The sequence below is a fragment of the Hippoglossus stenolepis genome, chromosome 2, assembly GCF_022539355.2.
Source record: "Hippoglossus stenolepis isolate QCI-W04-F060 chromosome 2, HSTE1.2, whole genome shotgun sequence".
NCBI lineage: Eukaryota > Metazoa > Chordata > Actinopteri > Pleuronectiformes > Pleuronectidae > Hippoglossus > Hippoglossus stenolepis.
In genome coordinates, this window is record NC_061484.1 from 1,284,818 (window position 1) to 1,307,062 (window position 22,245).

The 22,245-nt window shown below is 38.5% G+C and overlaps 1 pseudogene; it reads left to right on the top strand.

The window, feature by feature from the left end:
* Nucleotides 1-22,245, top strand: part of LOC118117054 — a 139,356-nt pseudogene that overhangs the window by 39,495 nt on the left and 77,616 nt on the right.

The window sequence follows — 22,245 nt, forward strand, 5'->3', positions numbered from 1 at the left end:
CTATAAATTGCCAAAGAATATTTGATAAATGTTGAATAAACAGGCATAAAGTGCTCTGTAGCAGTCAGTGTATGTGTGGGTTGTATGTGAACTTCGGTCTGAATATTGTGTCAGTTGCTTATTAGGCCTCTGAAATAGACATTCATTGATGAAAAAATAACAGCAGTTAAGGAAATCATTCAAACTTATATATAAATCACACACATGAATTCAGTTTAATTTCCCGAAAAATATTGATTACGAAATCTTCATTGCAGATAAAGGATAAACACAACATTTTTCTAACTTAAATCTGCACCATAGACACATCTGCACACAACATCAAGCACACTTACAATAAAAAGTGACAGTATATTGTAGAACTGTTTAAGGAATAATGTTGAAGTAGCTCCAGAGCATTAACAAGTTTAGAATAAGTACTGGACAAGTGGTAATAAATAAAAAAAAAGGTATAATGATAAGTTGACAAATGCTCCAAAAACCACCCCACCTGCCCAAGATGAAAAAGTCGACATGACCTGATTGATTCAACATGGACACCCTTGTTCCTGTGACGCTTCTCAGCTACATGCGCTATCACTGAGTCAGCTGACCGGCTTCAGGGGAACTGTGGCAAATCCTGTGATTCCTTTACAAAAACACCCCTACAGGAAAATAAGAGGATAAAGGAGCTCGGTCTGGACCCGATTTACAGATTCAGCAGCAAGTGATGAGGACGAGCTTACACCTGTTGCTTCTCCCGCTCTTTTTATGAGAAACAGAGTTGACTAACTGGAAGTGATGTAAGTAATGCATTGTATTGCTTCACCTGTTCGATGTTTCAAGGTGTAGGCACGAAGGTACTGTGGACAACAACATGGGTGCGAGACCTAAACATCTCTGAAAGTGTGGTTCAGTTTGTTTGACCCCCCCAATAAAAACTGCACCACCCCCAATCATTCTTTCTCCAGCCACCACTGATTCACGACACAACTTATTGACAAGAAACCACCTGAGTAACACAGGCGTCATTTGATGTATTTAACCCATTAATAAATCATTGTAAAAGTAAAAGTGTTTCTCTTTAACTCCCAACAGAATATTGTATGAAAAGGCTGCTGTTCCAACTAAATAGGCCTTTTGTGAGTCTGTTAGTATCACACAATAACATTGACTCAATTACCATAACAATTCAAAACAATTTATCCGGAAATCATTCCATATGACCCATGTCAATAAGTCAAAATTTGCTTGTTACAACTTGATAGCTTGAAACCCTGTTGCAGCGTTCTGGCTTGACCGTAATTGGTCAAAAAAGAGTGATCACATTGTTCAGATTAAAAAAGGTACATGCGCTGCTCAGAGTCCCCTGAGCAACACATTTTAGGAAGTAGAGAATGACTGCTCTGGAGTTTTCAGCATTGAGTGAAACTGCAGGGCTAAGCTGTAGTGGACAGACATATGCAAATGTGACTGACCTAAGGGCCTACTGGTGTGTGTGTGTGTGTGTGTGTGTGTGTGTGTGTGTGTGTGTGTGTGTGTGTGTGTGTGTGTGTGTTAAGTGTCAGTGGCTGTGATTGCAGTGTGCAGAAGGACCGTTGACGCGTGTCCAAACCTCGGCCACTGTCTCCCTCATCTCAGACGCACACGCACACTGGTCTCTGACACATCCCTGAGGCCGATCAGTCCATTGTACAGACTCTCCAGTGAGCCATAGCTTTTACATATATTAAAATGAGCCTTGGGTACAGAACTGCCTCTGAAGACCCACTACTCTCAGTCACTGTGTGTGCACACACACACACAAATGCACTGAGGATACACAGGCTGGGAAACCACAGTGTTCTGTGTTTGTGAAGACAGGGATGTAGAAAAGCAGCAGACCATATCTGAGGGACCACTGGTTTCTACTTCTTTTTTCATTGAAACTTTTTTACTTCAAGAGATTCTTTAACTTTATCCACCTATGCAAGCTCAAATGTAAGAATTTCGTCTTTCACTGGGGCCCAGACTCAAATAAAACATTATTACTTTTACCATGTGGATGAACAACTAAAACCAGCCCAATAAGATATTGAAGTTTGAATCAATGTCCCCCTTTGAGGAAATCAATTATCGTTATTTTTCTAATGGGAAACATGGAATAAAATTGTACTTTTCATCAGTTATTTGTACGTTTGTTTAGTCAAGAGAACAGGTGTAATATACCCCAAAGATCAAAAGAATATATGTTTTACTTACTGTATGTTCATTTAGAGGGGGTTTCAACAACTGCTTATGAATAATACCTCAACAACTACAATCATTGTCTATATTTTCAAATAATAAGAAACCAAATTGCATTGTTCTGCAAACATCAAAAATCACATAGCAATACACACGCCAGGCATGAAAGTGATAAGATAAACGGTTCTCAAGATGTGTGTTCCACAAACAGACAGACAGGCCGACAGAGATTTCTGGAAGAGGTGGATAGACCATAACCCTAACCCTATTATAAAGGTGATGCTTGTAGTTAGATCCCATTATGAAGAGTTTAGAAATAGAAAGAGCACTTACCAGAAATAACCACCACAGGAGATGCTTGAATTTGGCTATTTCATTTGAGTACCTGAAAGTGGAATAAGAGACAGTGTTGAGTGTTGAAATAAATATATCTACAAACAACAGAGACTTGTGCCTGGAGGGTGTGTAATGAGAAAGTTGTTTGAAAATGCACATAAGTTATAAATTACACAGTCAGCCTCAATTACACTTGACAGCTGCAGACGCCACGCTTGCACATAGTTGTTTTAATAAAAAATTGTTGTCCACTTGGAATCCACCCGGTTTGTGCTCTTGCTGCATAGTGCCCACGCACGGGGATACAGACACATCAAATCTTTGAGTATGTGGACATCTCCACACCCCCACATTCTTGTGGATACAGAGAGTATAACACTACACCAGGAAGTATAGTGATATAGAAGAAAAAAAGAAGAAAAGTCTCTGTCCTGTCCAACGCTTATTTGTGTACACTTGACACGACAGGACCACAGGCTCCTTTATATCAGAGTGTGTAGGGTTCAAATTAAAAGTGTAAATGCTCACAAAAGCCAAAAATGGTGCATGCAAAAAAAACAAAAGAAAAAATAAAATCGGATTTATTCAACTGTCTGCACAAGTGCACACACACCTGAAGGGTGGAGGCCCACATTCAATGTACGCCCACAATCATCCATAAATGACAAATGCAAAGTACCTTATGATTGTTTATAATAACACTGATGATCATTGTTTTTTTTCTGGTGAATCATTGTATCAAGCAAGAAGAAGCACAACTTTTCTATATATATATATATATACAATATAATACATTCTACCATTCTGGGATTATATAATATAATAATTTATGTTATTTATGTTAAAAGGGACTTGAGGCAGTGTTAATCAGATCAAACACACACCTGCCACCTTATTCAACAGATGGTAGCCAGAAACCAGAGTGGTGAATACTTTTTTTAAATAAAACTTTCAAAAATATTGGCATGAAGAATCCAGGTCCAGACAGTCAAAGTGGTTTGAAATATGCAAAAGACCTTTATTTCAATGGGCTTGTAGTATTAAAATACACCAACTCGTATCGGCTTATGCCTTCATCAGGGTGTACTGACACTACAGGTGTGCAGGGTGAAAACATACAGTATTTTAACTGGCCTCTGGGGGCATTACACAATAAATATATTATAGAAAATGGAAGAGACAAGGTCCTCCCACATTTAAGTTTTTTTCCTTGGCCTGTCGGGGCATGACACAGTGAACAAAATAAACAAAACACCCTTCAGAAAAAGAGGGTATCACCAGTATCATATGTTGTGTACTGGCTTGAATGTACTTGTGGTTGTTTATATGTAAACCTCACTAAAAGGAGGCTGAGGGAAAGAGTCACCGGACATAGGTATGCCCTCTGTACAGGTATTCTGAATTATCCTATGGCCAAGCACTACAAAAAAAACAACAACATGGGAGCAATAAAACTTTAAGAGTGTCAGGTATTGAATCACCTCTGATGCCAGGGGCGGGGCCAAAATCAAATGCCTCAAACAAAGAGAGGCATATTGGATCAATGTCCTTAAAGGCACCACTTACCCTGGTCTTGATGAGGACTTACAGTATTATATTTTTTATTTCCGATCACATCATCACACACATCAGTTGAAGAGTTTTTTCAACTGATGTGTGTGATTTTATCAAACAATACTACATTTGTAGTATTGATGCTTTTTCCCATCATGTTGCTTTTTTAGATCCCAACTATTTAGTGAGAAGGTGTATGAATCTTTCTCAAACCACCCATACGCAACGGTTATAAATGAGGCCTCAGATCATAGAAATTGAACACAGCAACCACAGGAAGGAAGATTTTACCCCAAAGACACAAAAGAGGAGAGCAGCCTTTTGACACATAATTATTGAGAAACAAACACCTCTGGCTTTAAAGTAGATTTGCTATGTTTTTCAGGACTGGAGTAACACATGATGATAGTGTGTTGCTTGACAACTACGGCAATCACTTGAAACCTGCTGATAAGAGATGAACATCAGTGGTCCAGGGCAAAAAAGCCTCTGCTTTGGTTCAAACAGAAATATATATTCTACTGAGACTGAGATAGTATAACCTATTAAAATTGTATTGTTTTAATTCACAAATGACTAGTACAAACAAATAAGGCTGCTTACCAATAAAGGCCATGCTATTATATGTGGGGGGTGGACATACATTCACTTTGTAAAATAAATACTATTCGATTTGTACAATTGTTTTAAATTGATTCTACTGAAGTGTCAGTTTTTGCGCTGTTAAGCGACACTACCTCACTTGAAAGATGATGTTTACAGCAAGAGAAGCACTCAAAGGACAAAAAGTAGTTCACACATAATGTTTTGACCGTAACTGTCATCATCACTCAACCACACCACATGTGAAAAGTGTTGAGTTTCAAAGGAAACACCAGTGGAAAAGACAAATGTTTTTCAGAAAAACACTTTCTTTCAGATTGGCATGACTGCTCTGCTGATGTATGATTAGAGCTGTGAATATAAATGTATTATATGTAAAATCTGGCCTTTTACCATGTACATCATATATGGATAAACCTTTGACTGTCAGTTAGTTCAACTGTTAAAAGAAGCTGGGCTTATAAAATTCCCTTGCAGTGAAATCATAATGAGAATTTGGATTGTTAACAGAACAACAGATGTCTCTATTATTAGTGAGTTTCAGTAACAATAATTTAACCATGCATGAGAAGCAGGACATGAACCCGAGGTGTCTGATATCCTGTACCTAACTGAATAATAACTGATAAACAAGCTCCACGGAGTCAGTGTGCTTTTTCATACTGTTAACACGTGGATCTGCAGATGACACATCATTCTTTAAAGTGCATGTGGGAGTCAGATTTATATTTACACCCATACACTAACAATACCCCCCCCCCCCTCCACACACACACACACACTTACATGTCTGCATTTTTAAAAATGAGTGAGTGAAGAAGAAAATCTACAGAGCATAGTGCTTATTCATAATTCACACTCTGAGGTCACACTAGCTACCCTGACACACCCCACCCTGAACTTGTGAATTCTGCATTCGTCTTCCACAAAGTGAGGGCAATCAAAGTGCACCACAGTTGTCCCTAAGTGTCTCCACCTGGAAACCGTGAAATATGGAGAGACAAAGAGCGACAGAAAGAAGGAGGGGGGGGTCTACCTGTGTTGTAGAGTGATGGAGGTTAAAAGGTTGTCATTGCCAAAAGCTGCGAATGGAGAAGAGAGTCTCTGAACATAGCACGGTGTGGCTCTGTGAAACTGGGGCGAACTAAACTGAGATGCAGACATGAGTTGACTTTTGACAGAGCTCAAAAAATAGTTTCATTCAGGGAATAGAATGAACACAGTGAACACCCTCTTAAAATGGATTATTGATTAATTTGATATTTTATTGATTCTTTAAATTTGTCATGGAGAGGTGATCGTCATTACAAATATACGTATGTGATATATTGTATAAATGCAAGAGCCAAATCTTTTTATTTTAGAAGTATTTATAGTCACAATTCTCTTCACTAACTTTGAAATGAGGGTGGGGAAAAGTGTTTATATGGCCAAATCCTTGTGTTTGTTGATCTTCTGTATTTGCAGCTGTGCTGGCAGATATGTGTGGAATTAGATTGTATCAATTATTATTATTATTATTATAAATTATTATTATTATTATAAATTATTATTATTAATTTTATATTCTTATTATAACATTTTTAGGCACTTATAGAACTGATAACACCTAATTGGGCTGTCATCGTACAGGCTTGTTGTAATCACATTGTCAATATAGTGGATTGAACACTGAATGAAAAATCTTTAGTTATCTTTCAATTGTATTTGAATTGTCAGGGCTGTTTAACCTCCTGTCATCTGGAGGCAACTAATCCTCAATAAGGTATATTATAATAATGTGGATCCACCATCATAACCATGTTAATGGCCTCAACTAGTCTGGAGTCACAAAGCTCAATATTCACTCCATGCAAAATTAAAATGCCCCTAGGTAAGGCCTAATGCCCCAATGGGGTAATCCGGGAATGGGTGGTTTGATTCCTGGCTCCTCTTGTCTACCCACGTCCTTGGGTAAGACACTGAACCCCGGATTCCCTATGCCATCAGTGTATGAATGTATGATTGATAGATAAGTGCTATGTTTCAAAGTGCTGTATGACTGTTGGGTGAATGTGACCTGCTCTGAGTGGTCGTTAACACTAAACTGTGCTATATAAATGTTCCAATACCATTCATGGCCTAATTGGGTTTTATCTGCTCAAGACACTTTTCCACCGTAAAAAGAAATAAATTTATATTGCACACATTTATGACATCACATTTAGTTTCTGGGACACCATAACTGGTGGAATTAAACAGGATTGAATTACATCTCTCTGTCACAATAACAGCAGATCATTAAAGGATAATTAAAATCAGAAGTTTGTATTATGTTGCATTTTGAAGAATAAACCGAACAATGAACAAGAAAAATTGGGGGGAAATTGAGCATTCTGAAGAAGTTTGAAGAAGACATAATAGATGGTGGTAATGCACCTTGATGTTGGTTGCCACCTTCCAATACACTGAACAAAGAAGAAGAAGAAGAAGAAGAAGAAGAAGAAGAAGAAGAAGAAGAAGAAGAAGATGTTGTATTATTTTGCACTGGTGTTCAAAGTGTTCAGATACTTCAGTGTTAAAAGTCTTGCAAAATGTTATTTTTAAACTTTACACAACAAGATTTTAGTAATGTTTCTAAGCTATAATATATACTGAAGTATGTTAGAGAACGAAGAAGATTCGCTGTACTAACTTTTTGCATTAATATGATTTTAAGATTGGTAAATAAAATATTTAAATCTCAGAACTCATATGAGAGCCTTACGATTTCATGTGTTTTATTCACCCATCCATTTCTTTCAGACACTGTTATTCTCATCAGTGTAGTGTTTTAATGTTAAGATGCTGCCTCTTTGTTGTCCACATAAGCATTTTCAACTAAGTAAACACAAGTAACCGTTCACACAGGATACAGTATTGGCTGCATGGCTTTGCCCCTTTCTTTTCCATTATGTTGTAGCTCCACCTCAACAAGGTCATAGTTCAGTCTCCACAGCAACCAATTTGCAGATGATGGATTCTGTGTCTCGTCAAGCCCACTTCATCAGGGTCATGTCGTGCTATCCAGTTTGATTCATCGGAGCAGTGTCATTTCAAAATCACCTCTCACAGATAATTACAGAAAGTTGGAGCTGGGAACAAAGAAGCTGAGCGGTGCAAAGTAAACCAGCCTCACCATGGCTGATCCTGGCACTGAAACAGTATTTGCTCATCATTTGTCAGTTAGCACCCCTGCTTTCCTGTCAAGGCTCGTTGACTGCAGTCCTGCTATGCTGGTAGATCATTTAACATACAGCTGTTCAGGATTTATGTGGGAACAACAGCAATGCTATTTGTGCTCAAGGTAATCTTAACAATCCCATAGCTGCCCATTACAATCAGCAGGCACACCAGTGTAAGCAGTTACCTTTTACAGCATACAGCCTTACTTTAGTGTAGTCAATTCATTCCTACACAGCGGCGAGAGTGTGCACACCAGCACAAATCATACACAAATTGCAAATTGCAAGATTCATCAGAATTCTCCTAGCAACAAGGCAGTCTGCCACTGTGCTTGACTGATAGCAACCGCCTAGTTGTTTCTTTATTTAAACCAAGTGGAGACCAAAATTTGGCTTGAGGCTTATTTTGACTGCTTTGCACACTGCAGCAACTTCGACAAATCTTTACTGTTAGACTTTCAGGAGTGAGCTGTAACGTGTCCTCAGAGCAGAACTAGACTGGCCCTAGGCTAAGATCAATGTCAAACCCTTTTGGATGATGTGAAACCTCTGTGTATGCTAAGGTAAGAGTCTAGGACTGCTATTAGCCCTGGGCTAAGAAAAGGGCCAATAGGTTAAACTGTATTATGCTTGTGTAAACATCAGCTATCAAGTAGTTAAATATTGAGTGGAGCAACTAATGCTTTACAATAGGAACAAAATAATCAATACTGATAAACAAATATCGTCAACACTACAAATAATGATCTGAAGAATTAATGTAACAATTCACTGGCTTAATGGTGCAACTGAGGAATTTAGGAACTACATAAACAAATACACATAACTTAAACTATCATGACTTACGGTATATATTTTTAATTCCAGTTAAAAACCAGAGATGAAACAACAGAGGTAAAGCTGAAGTCGAGATATCAATACAAATAACTGTCCCAGTATGCATGTGTGTATTTAGAGTAGGAGAAAAGAAAGGAAAGGGATACTAAAAAACAAGTACTGCGTGGAAAAGAGTAGACCACCTCTGTTCTGCTGTGAATACAGCATGGAGGCAGAAAAAGTGTCCCTGCCCTGACCTGGGAGAGACTGACAGCAGAGAAAGGGAGAGAGTCAGTGTGTAAGTGTGACAGATAGAGTGACAGGGACAGGGACAGGGAAGCAACAGCATCCCCTGTGATTGTGGTCTCTTTTCTGATTACATATTCAGTCCTGACAGATGCTGAAGGCTGAATAAGGATTTACTGGACAGTTACAGACAGTAAGACACACATTACAATTCCGAATGAACTGTTTCACATTCTACACAGGGCCGATAAACCTGGTTTTATAAAATGAGCATGAACATTATAGTGTCTAATAAGGTTATGAGTTATTACAAACATAACATACTTTATTGATGAATAGATTCAGAATGGCATATCACATACTGTTAGAAGATCACTTCTGTCTCTGCATAGCCACTGCAAAGCACTTCAACAATTAGGTTTGAACCGAATTATTTGAATTAAAGTTCATCATATATCATCATTACTTATTGGAATTCAATGATATAGCCCTATTAATAAACTACACCAGACAGCGTGGCATAGTAGTCAGAGTTGCATAAACATGATCACACTTGCAACGTGGGAAATTACATGTTGGAAGACTTCATATTTCATAAACCCTATATAGGTCTGTCAGAGTCAGGGATGATGCCATATATAATAATGTATTTTATTGTGCCTTTATTGACGGTTTGCACCTAGTTCCCGTATTTATATTATGCCTTGTACAAGTAGATTTATAGTAAAAAAGAAAGTAAAGTTGATTTTGATTGGATTTATCAATTAAAACAATGCTGAGAATGATATTCAAGGGTGTTATGTAATCTAACATACGTGTGTAGAACAATTAGAGCAGGGGGCTTGCTGGTGCTGCCCCAGAAAGAGGAAAGCTGCTTTTTGGGTAACACACTTTAAAAGCGTTCATTATCCAGGAACATTTGTCCTAACAAGCACATTCCCATCAGCAGCCTGGAGGAGGAGTTCAGGGTCCTCCTCAAAAGAGAGGCATTAGTTTACTGAGACTCCAGTTACTCCAGAGGGGCACCAGCGGGCATTGTGGGGCTAACAGGCAGGAAGTGGGGAGCTCAAGAGGGGCTGGAGCTGGGGGAGTGCCGGCTGAGACTCAAAGCTCTGATAGGCATGGTGGCCACGGGGCGCGCTGGGTTGGGAACCATCCCACAGCCTCAAAAGACAAAGCCCACAGCAAGGACAGACGCCATCTAGTCCTGGAGGAGGTGTGGGCTGGTGTCGAGGAGGTGAGGACCAGCAGGATAGTGAGCAGCAGGGTATGTGGCAGCAGGGGGCATGGACAAGGTGGGAAGGAGCACTGGAGAGGAAGGTTCATGGTCCAAGTTGTCAACGACGTACTGCCCAGCCTAGCAAACCTGCATGTCTGGGGCAAGAGTGAGTATCCAACCTGTCCTCTCTGCCCCGGAAAGGGTACACTTGTGCACATTCTTTTAAAATCTTACTAACTAACTAACTTTTAAATCTCTAAACGGACTGGCACCGCCTTACTTATGTGAACTTCTCAGTACGCACACTCCAGTTAGGGAGCTGAGATCAGCCACTCAACTGCTCCTCGATACACCGAAGACAAGGCTCATAACCAGAGGGGATCATGCCTTCGCAGTAGCCGCCCCAAATTTGTGGCACAACCTACCACTTCACATTAGATCTGCCCCGTCTTTAGCACACGTCAAATCACTACTTAAAACACTCCTGTTCTCCCTGGCTCTCTCCTCGAGTTGAGTACGTTTTCATCTCAGCTGATTTTAATTATCTTATCGTATATCTTATATTTTATTTTATTTTAATTATTTTATAATAATTTTATTTTTACTACTTGGACCATGATGTAGTACGTTTTACTGTTGTTTTGTTGTACCATTACACTTATGAAGCACTTTGGTCAACAAAGTTTTAAATGTGCTATATAAATAAAATTGACATTGACATGCTGAGCAGCTGCCCAACAGCCCTTGGAGTGGGCCGTTTCAAAAACAAACATGTTAACAGTCAAAAGATACTCTCATTTCTAGGAGCTGAGGTGAAAACACGTCCACAGTCTACACCATTTGCCAGTGGACTTGCTCAGGTAGCTCAAGTTCCCAGACCACGTTACACCAACCTCATGAGGACAAACACGGTGCTAACATCCGCCTTTTCTAAGGAGCTCCTTATAGTACAGCTGACAGTCTCCTCGAAGGACCGCATGGAAGAGGCCAATGAGCGCAAGTGGCTCAAGTACCACAAGCTGGTGGAGCAGTGTTGGAGAAGTTGCTGGGAAACTTGCTGTGAGCCCATAGAGGTGGGATGTAGAGGCTTTGCTGCCCGTTCCCTGCGCAAGGTCTATTCCTTGCTCAGTATCACAGGAGCTGTGAAAAGGATGACCTCAGGAAACATTACTTTGGACTACAGATGTATCTATACACCTGACTTTTTATTGTATCCACAATGTCTGGACACTGCCTGTTTTGAATGGACTGTTTGCTTGGCCTGCAGCAATGCTGGTTGCAGCTTCATTTTTGAAACTGAAGAAGTGACCTGCAGTAATTGAGCCGCAGCAATTAAAGACCAGCTTCAGGACTCAGTCCACAGAACCCTGAAGTCCCACTAAAGCTGCTGCACAAAGACCTGTTTATTCAGTGAAGCTTGACTCAGTACCTAGAACCATGAGGTGGAGTCTCAGTTGCTGATGACATTGTCATGAATATACAGTTGGTGTTATTGACAATGTCCCTTGTGCTGATAGGTCCAAGCTGCCGTTGCTGGTTTATATTCTGGACTTTGTGTGCAGAGTTTGATATGCACAGTCTTTGGTGGATAGTAAAGTTAGAAAATATCCTACCTGGTTTATCTGCAATTAAGTTTTACTTTCAATATTTTTTCTGAATTGGCTTTATTACTGTTCACATGATTAACTTAACATAACTAGTGTATTTTTTGATACGCTGCATATCAGCTATTTCAGAGATCTTTTAAGCAATCAAAACAATCTTTAGACCCAAGTTCACAACTTTTCAAAAACAAAGCTCTGCACTTCAGCTCGATAGAAAGCATTAAAACAACAAAAACTAACATTGTGCCTTTACTTTGAAGACAAATTGCAGAGGTAATTCCATTAATGTTGCTGCCATGATGGAGATAAGCACCTGCAGTAGCCATGGATATCTGTGTCAGTCTGATATGGTAAAAATAATCAGATTATCAAAATGATCAGGCATGGTAAGATATTATTGGCCAGTAGCCAAGTGCTACAGTAGTTTATCCAAGGATGTTGATGAGGACATCCACAGACTGAAGGCCCACTGCCCCACCCCCCCGACTGCTTCAGAGTGCTGGTCGCCTGTTGATTTAATTCATATTATTTTGAAGGTACTCTGCATCCATATCGCACCAAACTCAGCACTGTACTTCCTGGGGCCATTAATAATACACATGCCAAGTGTGAAGCCAATTTGACAAACAGTTTGTGAGATATACATTCCACATACAGACAGACAGACGCTTTTGGAATTTGTAGGTAGATTATAGAGCACATGTGTCAAATGACTACTGAGTTAGTTACAAGCAAAACCTCACTTTGTAATGGGAAACATTCTGATTTTAAAACACTTTGTTTAAAGTTCTTTAAAGATTATAACCACCATTAACACTGATAACATGTGACGTATTGTGATTTGTTTTATGCCTATTATGACTAATCTGGTATTACATCTACCTCATACCCTAAGCAAAGTATGAGACTGTAACATAGCAATATCCTTACTATTAGTGAGCTATAATTAGGTAATTCCAGAAAAAATCTTAGTTAATACCTTAGTGATTGTAGAATATCATCATGCAAAATACAACATTAATAAGTGCTTTCTATTGACAATTATACATGCTAATTAGCAATGAATATGTGTACTGTAATATATTTTATCACAGAGAAAATGGCAATCTCCACCCCTGACTTCAAGTATGACATGAAATTTCACGACTTGAAACGTGCAATTTTAAGGATCAGTTGGACCCACAATATAACGGGGTGGAGAAAGAGTAAAATTAATCATACATGTAATAACAATAGCATCTGGTCTCTTTCAATCCCTCCATCCCTGTAACCATCCTAAAATCCATCCCTGCCTCTAAATAAAGAGGTTAACATGACCGGACCTGACATCTAAATGTGATTACTGAGGTGATTTTTTAGCCCATCTAACCACTAATGTGACAGGCAGCCATTTTCTGCTAGAGTTACCCATGCACGCGGGCACACACACACACACACACAATGTCGTCACACAGACATACGCATAGCGTCATGCAATACACACACACACACTCAAAATAAAACACATACACAGACAAACTCCCCAGACACTCATAAAATTAGATGGACAGAGATGAGGGGAGGGATGGGTAAAAGGTGCTGGTGGTGGAGCGTAGGAAGGGCGTAGCGAGGGGAGGGGTGGTTGGGTCAGGGACAACTAGGGAGGGAGGAATTTGATTGTTATTGCTTCCTAGGTTTGTGCCAACGTGCATGTGTGGGGGGTGGGGGTGGGGAGAGAGAGACAAAGGGAGACAGCAAGAAGAAATAATATGTTGAGACGAAGTCAAAGACAAAGAGAGACATGGAACATCTGCTCAGCATGTATGCTACAGTAGTCAGTGGGAACACACACACGCTCAGGACAGCAGAGTCAGTCAGTTGACAGAAAGTTAATTGTGACATTTAAAGATAAATGCTTTTTGTGATGCGTCAATATGTTTCTCAACATTTGAGCTTGATTAATTATTCAATACATTTTTCATTCAGTTCATAAAATACCGTACTAGTTAGTTTAAGTCAAAATTACAGAGGTTAATGTGTGGTATCTTCTTCCTGGTTTGTTACATTAAATACCTCTAATAGTCATGACTGCTCCCTTCATCTCAGTCTTTTGTATAAATACTTTAAACATTCACAATTTCCTCCATTTATGTAAGACACTGTCTTTTTAAATGCCGTTGAAAGGGGAAAGGAATCCTTCACATCTAGTTCTCTCTGGGGTTTCTATGTTTTTGTCCTCTCCTGAAAGGGTTATTTTATGAGGTCGTTTTCCCTCACTCTTGTTGAGGGTTAAGGGCAGAGGATGTCACACATTGCTAAGCCCGATGAGGCAACTTTTGATATGTGAATACGGGCTATAAAAAACATAAACGAATATTGATTGATTGAATAAATGTAGGATTTGAATTTAGCTTCATTAGTTGGAAAAATAAGGATCAAACTGACCTACATACTGTCCCTCCAAAGCTTGCAGATTTGACATTAAAGTCATGTATAGTTACAAAATTGTATAACTCTGTGAAACAATTAGAGTTACTTGACATTAGATGAAGGCAATGTTACGTGAGGACAGAGCTGTGAAATACAGCTGTAATAAAGGGATTACAAACCAACAGGCAGAATTAGAAAACTATAAATTGAATAAATTAACAAATGTAAAAAGAAAAATCTGTATTGGTGTGTATCATTTATTTGTAAGAATTATTTAATGCTATAATAATGCAAAAATGTTCTTCTGTGCTGCTTGTAAGGAGAAATAACTTTGCATATTGTAAACACCTACAGACCAGAATAAATTGTCATAAATTGTCATAAGACATGATGTTAAACCAGTGGTGAAACAGTACCTTAAGTACTTAGCAAGTGCTTTATTTGATTACTTTTCTTTCATTCTATGTCATACTTAATGTCTGGTAAACATCCATTTTTACTAAAATTTGTTTTTAACTTACAGATAAAAAACACATGCAAAACCAAATAATAATAATATAATCAGAAATAATATGTGTCAATAGTATAAAATACATTGTTACAGATTTAACCTATTTGTTTGAATAGATATGAAAGAGATGAAAAGTAAATAACTGAAAGGCTGGTTACACATTAATGTTTGAGTAAGTAACTTTAATATAAATTATCAGTAATACAAGACACAGAAGCTACTTTTACTTCTGATATTCTGCTACATTTTATAGATCTTTACCTTTCGAATAAAGGTCCTTTATTTGAAAAACTGAATATACTAAGCTACTTTTTAAATAATTTCCTCAGATGTTTCCTTGAAAGACCTACTTCATTTTGGAATTAAATACTGTTTTGCAAAAACAAAGAAACACACAAATAAACAATATACACTGCAAATTATAGAATCTCTAAATTATAATGTGTTTATATGTGCAGTTTTGAAGATAAATTATCTTATTATATTTATGTTTCAACTTAATTTGTGAATTGGATGCTTTTCTGCAATTTAGAGACTGATTTTATTTGTGTTAATTAACTGACTTGCTACTAACTAAAATGTATTATCAAATGATATTGTCTTTTAAAAAAAAACTACAGTTGCATAGCAATTATTCTTTGAGGAACTAAATAGGAAAGGACCAGACTGACAAAATGTAATATGAAATATTTAAAACTATGCAATTGCTAATCTGTGTTTTTCCAGTTGTCACTGCTTACATAAAAAATTAAGTAAATGACAAAGAAAATTAAACATAGAGGAAATCCACAGTCCACTGTGCATTGATTATTGTGCTTTAAACACATTGTTTTTTTGGGGTAATTTGTAAGATTGTGTTATCATGATATAGAATTAATTTTGTTTAGTTTGTCTTAATAAGTGGAACACATGTCATGATATTAAAAGACATACAAAAACCATATAGGTGAAATAAAGAGCGCTGAAAACTGCCATGAAAGAACGAATGGAAAAGAAAGAGAGTAGCATAGTAAGGGAGTTTATAGAGAATCTTTATATCTTTGTCTGTCTGCTGCTGTCTCGCTCTCTTTTCCCCACTCTCTGCCCGAGACAAATGTGACACTCGGGACTCCCCCTCTTTCTACTCTCTCTTGATGGATAGTGAGCGCACACACACACACACACACTCTCTCACTCTCTCTCTCTCACTGATGTATTGCCAGAGGGAGGGTGTGTGTGTGGGGGTTGGGGGCTACCGATTACGGGAATTGTCATTCGCCGATCATTCGTCTGCATTTGTTAACCATCAACGTCAAGCGCTCACACATAGAAATTTATACACACATACACACAGAGAGGCTATCACTGTGGCCGGGGTCATAAGTGTGTGTGTGTGTGTGTGTGTGTGTGTGTTTGTGTGATTCTGGCCTTTTCCATCATCTAATCTCTAAAACTCACATTAAGAACATTAGAGACAGATCATGTATCACTGGTCTGTGTGTGTGTGTGTGTGTGTAGGGACACGTCCACTGCCTTTTGACAGTGATGGGTTTTAAATGCAGATAGATCATTATTATAGAGAAATATAAAAAAGAAAAGAGTGAAACTACTTTTCATTCATAATAAGTGACATATTTCCAAAAAACAAACCAACCAACTAAAAACCGCATCATTCGATGACCTTAACCAAAGTGCTCTTCTGTTAACTAAATCTATAACCACGGGAAACCTGGTCTCCTGTGAAGTCCTACACTTGCACATGCTGTTACTAAAGAAGCTAGAGATACCAATTATGACAAAACAAATTAGATAGTATAAAAGACTTTCAAGGAGACAGTTGGTTTTCCTGGAAAATGTATTGGCAAACAATTAAAACCTGGATCACACACTCCTCTGCCAAGGAGGTTATGTTTTCATTTTGTTAGTTAGAAAGATGAAACTAAAACGACTGGATGGATAACCTGGTGGGGAGATGCAGTATGGCTCACAAAAGAAGCCATTCAATATTGGTGCGGATCCATATAAATGGCTGGACCCAGATATTTTGTTTCACTTTCTATGGAGAATTTCCCACAGAATTCATCAGATCTATGCCAGTAGCCTGAGCCTCAATGTGATGGTCACACACACAGTGATGGTCACACACACAGACAAAAGGCTGAAAATCCATTTCTCGCGTAAGAGAGAGATGGTGAGATAGGGCATTGGCCTTAGCCATTTGTTTGTTAGTTGGCAAGCTTACACAAAAACTACTTGACAGATTACCACAAAAATTGGTGGAAGGATGTGGTATGGATCAGAACATAACCATTGCATTTTGGTGTGGATCAGAGTCAGGGGGCAGATCCAGTAAATTTTGTATCACAACATTGGGAGTTTGGGCATTTTTCAACAGTTTTGTTGATTTCTCAGAGAATAATTAATGGATCTTATTAAAAAAAAATGAAGCATGTGCTTCAATTTCATTTTGACTGATGTTTATGCGTGTGCGCAATTTGATGCTGATCCAAGGAAAAATCCTAATCTAGTGAATTTAAAAGTGGTTTGAGGACTGTTGGGCCTTGGTGGAGGTACAGGCCCCCTCTGAGTGCCCTTCAAGTGTTTAATATTTCTATTGCTTTTTTGATTGCCGACTTGTTTTGTGTATCAAATCATGTTTAAATATATAAACTGTTATGAAATTCATTTAAGTAAGACAACTCAATTATACTCTTTTTATTTCCCTCCTATTTTGATAAGTTTATTTTGCCTGTCTTACTTCTGGTATTTAGTCTCTACTTAAAGCAACAATATATCCAGTAAAGCAATAATCAAGGATGTATATCCCCCATTGGCTAAAGATTAATTTACTCTTTTACCTGAATAATGACAACTGTCTTCAAAGGGACAGTTCACCGGACAATGAAAATTCACTCACTATGTCGATGGAGGGGTGGGTGAAGTGTTGGAGTCCACTAAACTCTTTTTGAGATTCATGGGTAAACAGAATCCAATACAATTGAAGTAACTGGTGAGTCCTTCTTCAGACGTAATAAAACAATAGAAAAAAACCATAACATGCCTCCATACTGCTCATGTGGGGTCATCCAAGTGTCCGCAAGCCCCGACATTCATATTCAACTCAAAACGGTGTCATTTGCACCAATTTTTACGCCTAAAAGTCCTGTGATATCTTCCTCGGAGCCGGGTTCACATTTGCAGGCACACAGCGGAAACACCACACACACTGCACACAAGCTCTTGCCCAAGGGCACGCGTGCGGGGCGTGTTAGCACCGTTACGTCCGGTAGTGGACATTTAGGCTTTGTCTGGTTCCAGCAACTGTGCAGCACCAAGAACCATCCTTCACAAATTCTGATTCCAAATGAGGTTTCAGCCTCTCTATGCTGCCTGCATAACATTCTGTCAGAATATGTCTTGTGGAATCAGGTTTTTGTGCAAGATAATAATATCACTACAATACACTCAGTTTAGCTGCGTGTTTCATCTGTAACTGCTGAAATAAAGTTGGTCCCGTCCACGCATACAGTCAGGCCTCATAGTTTCAGATGGAGATGTGCATTTACCCCCAAATTGGCATGCAATTCCGATCTCTCACACGAGAACATGTCTTTTTCTCTAATCACTCAGTAGTCACTTGCAATGTGTTAGGTGTGAGAGTGACGTTAGTGCACATGCATGTGCACTCCTGCTACCACCATAAAACAAATCAATTCATGGGAAATGCTGCAGAGAAAGTGAAACAGAATTGCTGGAAATCGCCCATGTTACCAAGTTGTTTTTGTGGAATCCTGCTATCTAAGTTTTCAGATTCATGTTCATTTTCTGATTAATGAGCAGGTCATCTTAAGAAACCACACCTGGCCTATCAACAGTGATGCATATCCATGTTTTCTTTCTTTACCACCACCTTTCCCTCAGAGTCTTTCTTTATCTGACTCACTGTTTATTATCTATGAAGCTTTTCTGCTCGGATCCGCATTTCTAAGTGGGATGTGTAATTTATCAAGGTCACAGTAAAAGCATGCTTGATTTATTCCGTAGACATCTGGTTGGAATGTTGCATTCATCACTGCAGTCGCTTAACAATCACTCGTTCACCAGTAAGCTCGACAGTAACACTCCAAAAAAACACAAATTTACCAAGGTATTTCTTGTACATGGAGAAATGCTCATAGATTAGCAGTGCAGCTGTGTTAGGGAAACTGTCAGTATTCATTATTCTATAATAAATATACAGTATTTTCTCGACATCCCAGTATTTTGCCTGAAATTGACATATTTCGCTCATTTGTTTTTAAATGATCATTAACTGTTTCGAGGGAGTGAGAGATTCACTGAGTGAGTTACAAGTTGGTTGCCGAGTGCTGCGTAACTGTTCTAGCATTGGTCAACTGGTCTGTTCCTGAAAACATTTTCTTTTCACAAATTTACCAAAACGTGCAACAATTACTAGAGACAAAATATTTATTTACAAAATTGTAACATTAGTCTAAGCTGCTTTATAGCAGGACTATTGGAGCACTTCAGTCTGATGGCCTGAACTCATATACATGTTGTCAGTTATTGATGGGTAATTGCAGTCTGAACACACTGATTGCTGCATATAAAGTTCAGTTACTACCATATTATTATATATCATGTATATTATACTGTTTGTAATACAATTACATTATATAACTTGAGAGGGGGATATTGGTGCATAGTTTCTTTATTGTGTCCTACATTGACAAAGGCGAAAAAGAATTCCAATGTGACAGTCTAATCTAAAAGGACAGCTTCCATGGACAAAACAAACCAACATTGCATGAAATTAGTCTTCACCATTATCTGCAAAATAAACTTCAGTTCTGTACAGCAAAGATAGCTTATTTGCTTTGATCATGGGCTACTCATGATAGTCTTTCAAACAAATGTGTTCAGCCATTATAACACAATCCCAAATATCGCTGTAGCTTATACCTCAGTAGTCATTGTTGACATTGACTGAAGTGCATTTTTCTTCACTGGAGTACGAGACGGAAGAAATACTGGCAATATTGCCCTTACAGAAATACCATGACAGAAGGTGTATGTTGTCAGATGTTTGTTTCTCCATGGACAGATGGCAAAACACACATGCTTCAACTAGAGGTGCCCAGTTATTCAGCATTGTACATATAGCCAATAAGTATGTACGGTATGTATGGAGCTTTTGGCATCTGAAAGCTCTACACAGCTAAACAGATTATAAACCTGGTCATACTGTTCTTCCATCACTTTGACACCGTCAGTAAAGAGGAATATGTCACAATCTGTTCTGAGAAAACCAGGTTCAGGCGTGACTTGGGAGGTGCTGGGAACAGATGGCCCCACCAAATGAATGTACTGCTTTTCTGAGGCTCTAAATCTCAGCAAAATACATTCATGTCAAAGCAAGATTTTGTCTTTTTTCACATTACTGTAGGTTGTTTGCAGTTTCTTCAATATTTTCAATAACTTTTGTTGAATTATGTGTTTGTTTGCTGATAACCAGTTTGTGGATGAATAAAAAAATGAATAAGTTCAAAAACGTCAGCTCTGTTCACCTCCTGCACTTAACAGTCTATTTTACCATGACCTGAGCGTGCATGAGTGATGAGGTCAAGCCAAAAACATTTTATAGACATTAATATTTCAATACTCTTTTTTTCCCAACCAAACCATAAATTAAACACTCTTATGACTCACACCTTGCTCTCTGTGTGTCTCCATTGTTGAACATCACAGTATTGTCTTTCTCTTGTCTTACTCCATCTATCCATCCTTCCTCATTTCACTTAAGCATCTCTTTTTCCTATATCCATCTCTAAATATCTCTTTCTGCCTCTCTATCAACCCCCCCCTCATCTCTCTCTCTCTCTCTTTTCTGTGGTTCAATAATTGATGTGAGATGTTCTGTCTTCCTTTAGTTAGCTGGGGAGGTTTAAGAGACATGACTAGGCTTTGGAGGGCACACTTGCACACTTGCACACGCACGCACACTTGCACATGCACGCACACACACACCAAATCTTTTACTGCAGAGTTCAAGCAAGGGTCAACTCTGTTGCATTAATGTTGCAGGAGAGAAAGTGCTTGGTGTGCATGTGTTTAGCATTTATTCGCATACCTGTAAGTTGACAACAAATAGGGTAACTGTGCGTGAGTGTGTATCTCTGTTTAAACAAACAGCTATCAACACCACACTGTAACATCCTACAGGAATATAGTGGAATCAAACAATGCATATAAAGATGGATAATGTATCTCCATGTTATTCCACTGTAAAATGATTCAAAATATACTGGATACGGGCTCTGCACAGTAGTTTTAAAAAAAGACGTGACATGACGTCTCACCCCATAATAAGGGTATTCAAATGAAAACCTATCACAAACATGAACACTTGAACATCAGTGTTGCCAGCACTACCTTAAAATGACGAAAATAATCTTTGGCAAAATTTTATTTGACTTAGTTTGGTCCATGTCCCATCAGCTAATTTGGAGAAGGTGGGGTTTATGTGCTTTGCTGCAGCCAGCCACTAGGGAACCATCAAGATGTTTTGAAGATGACATCAAGATTGTTTGACTTAAAATGATGAGTTCAATATAAATTAGAGCAGAGAGTTCATTCAGCTCATGAATTTAACCTCTTTAAGAAACAAAAGTAATAGCAGTATTAACGCACTTCCCATCATTACAAAATAATGACAACAATACTAACCACGATGAAGGTTCATATTGAACAGAGTCCCAACACTGTATGCTTAGGATCTGTTCCAAGTCAGTGGGAGCTGCCTCACATGTTGTCTTTGTACTGCCTCTAGTACAGAATGTTAAACTAGCTCAGTTTTAAATAACATAATCACAAAATTACGTTGAACAATTTAATCTAAATTCAGTTAACTCACATGCAGGGCAACTTTACTTTAAAATTAAATGTGCATGTCTTAAAAACTTCTCACATGCAAACACACACACCCCAAACAGCTCTGGCAGTAAAATATCCAACTTTTTTGTTTCAATTACAGTAGAAATTAAAATAAAACATGTAAGTAAGATATCCAACATCGAAGTTTTGATGACGAACGCAGATTAAAGAAAGTAAAAATGATGATCTTTTTATTAATCATTAGTGGCTCATCTATATTTCAGTCCTCCCTTCTCTGTCTCTCTTCCCCGTCTTAATTGAAAGGCCATGGCAGGGGACCTGAGCAGCAAATAGCCTGATCAATACAGAGCCTGATGTGTAAATTGATCGCGTTTGTGTGTATGATGGAGACTGGGCCTCTGTGCAATTATATGAGTGATAGGGAGAGTGTTTCTTCATGTGTGTAGTTGTACGTAAATGTGTGTGGAGCCTTACTCCCACTTATTGAGGTGTTCAATCAGTGTAATTCATTCTCGCCCGGAGACTGCTGTGTGGTTGCAGGACAATTCATTTACTCTGCAGGCTCCAATCAAAAATTATTCCCAGCATTCCCTTCTGTAATAATCACTGCATATGAAATTAGAAGATCCATAATGCCAAACTGCTTTACACTAAGGACTTAACAGT